A 2,150-nucleotide genomic window follows, 5' to 3' on the forward strand; every position below is an offset into this window, starting at 1 on the left:
GCTGGCTCTGCAGGCGGCGGCGCTGGACTTGGATGGCGGTGGCCTGGGGTCAGCGGCGCACAGACGGCGCAGGCGCGGAGCAGGGCGGTGCGAGCGTGGCTCGGGCGCGAGGTCTGTGGCGCGGCGGCGAAGCGATGCAGGAGCGGCGCGCGTGCGGCAGCGAAAGGGCGGCGCAGGAGTGGCGGCGGCGTACGGGCGCGGGGTGCAGGGCAGCAGTTTCGCGGGGAGGAAGAGGAACAGGAGTGAGACTGACGCGTGGGCCCGCGGAAGGATTAAGTGAAAACAGAACGGACGGGCCCGCCAACCCTAAGCACCGGAAGGTCCGATGGTGCAGAGAAAAGACCGTCGGTGTAATCACCGGTGTAAGTTTGACCAGATCTGAACGAGATTGAAACGTGGTCAGAAGGGCACCAGAAGATCCGCCACTGAGGCACCGGAACATCCGATGGGCGTCGGTGTATCTGCAGGAGTAAGGTCCAGAGGCTATGCAAGGCCCATTGTAACACCCGGTTTATAAAAGAACATAAACCGAGCAATCATATACGTGCCAGGATCAAGTCACACGTATATACAACAGAATGAACAGTATATCATAGCACATATCACGTAAAAAGACATAATAAAGCGAATACGAATGTTATTTATTACAATAATGACAAAATGTCTGATACAGCGGAAGCGAAGTACAAAATACGGAAAAGCTCTCCGAAGCTGAAGCAGGGCGCCACAGGGACGTCGACTGGGAGACGAAGCACCTAGAAGTCCTCGTAGTCCTGGTAGCGCTGGACGAACTCCCTCGTGTCGGCAGGAACTGAGCAGCAGTAGCGTAACCAAGAGGAAAAAGTAGAGAAGAGGCAAGAGTGAGTACACAACTTGTACTCAACAAGTATAACACAAACTATGAGGCTCTAAGGTTGGCTGACTCAACTGCATTAGCTTTTAAGTGTTGGCAAAATTTTATTAAAGCTATTTACTACGAATTGATGAATTACCATTAACCCAGTTACATAGTCATTAATCAGAATTAAATTATACTACTACTGAGAACCAAACCACGACCAAGCCACCAAGGTAAACCCCGAGAAGCACCTCCCTCGTCGGAAGGAGATAACTTCACTAATCAAAAGGAGGATCTGGGCCGCTCATAACCGTGAGCACGGCTAGTATACCAGTTTTACACTCTGCAGAGGTTGCACATCTTTACCCACAAGTCGTGAGCTACGCCAGTTGTTCATCACACTTCCTTAGGTGAGATGGCCAGCGACTCACTACGAGGCCTTTAAAAAGAATCTCGTTGGTAAGGCGTAACCGCGAGAGTTAGGTCGGCGACGATGGGGCCCACCTCCGGGGGTACAAGCACAGGAGCGCAATCCAAGCACAGACCAAGCCGGAGGAGCAGGGACCATTGAAGCTTACTACTCTTGCCCCGCAGGTAAGTTACTCCAAACCAAAAAGATCTAGTTATTACGCCAAGTCTATCCCATTCTAGCCTTGTGGTAGCGCTGTTGTCCCAGGTTGTCGCTCTATGAACCGGTCCTTATGGAGAGTGGCCAACCAGGCAGTAAGCACCGTGCTGGCCCCCTAAACCATGTTTCTAAAAAAACATCTTTTAACGAGAAGTGAGCCACTCAAGCCACACAGAGTGCCACTCTCAGAATTAAGTTCAAGTAAACCATTAATCAAATTAATTAAAAAGGACCAGAGTGTGTTATAGCGCAGCAACCTAGCACAACTAACCAAAATGCAACCCAAAGGTATATATAAAGGATATAAAGTGGCTAGGAAATCCTTATAGGCATACAGTATTAAAATGCAGTATGAAAATGTATTTAAAGGTGATAGGTTGTTCATGTTATACTTGCCTTCCTCGTACTGCTCCTGCTGCTGCTCAAACTGATCCGAAGACGGCTGCTCCGGGTACTGGTACTGGGGCTCCTCAGATGGATCAACGTCTACTCACGAACACATGGCCAAAACAATGCACAATAATAAGCATACAAGCTAACATTAACAAAAACTAAAGAACAGTACATCAATACATAAAAACAGCGCACAAAACTACTCTAGAACTATTCTACGCGTTACAACGATCGCGTGGATATAAAGAACGCTAAAATCGGAGCTAAAACGCATAAACTAGGCCTAAAACA

This window comes from Panicum virgatum, chromosome 9K (genome assembly GCF_016808335.1).
Source record: "Panicum virgatum strain AP13 chromosome 9K, P.virgatum_v5, whole genome shotgun sequence".
In the NCBI taxonomy this organism is placed as follows: domain Eukaryota; kingdom Viridiplantae; phylum Streptophyta; class Magnoliopsida; order Poales; family Poaceae; genus Panicum; species Panicum virgatum.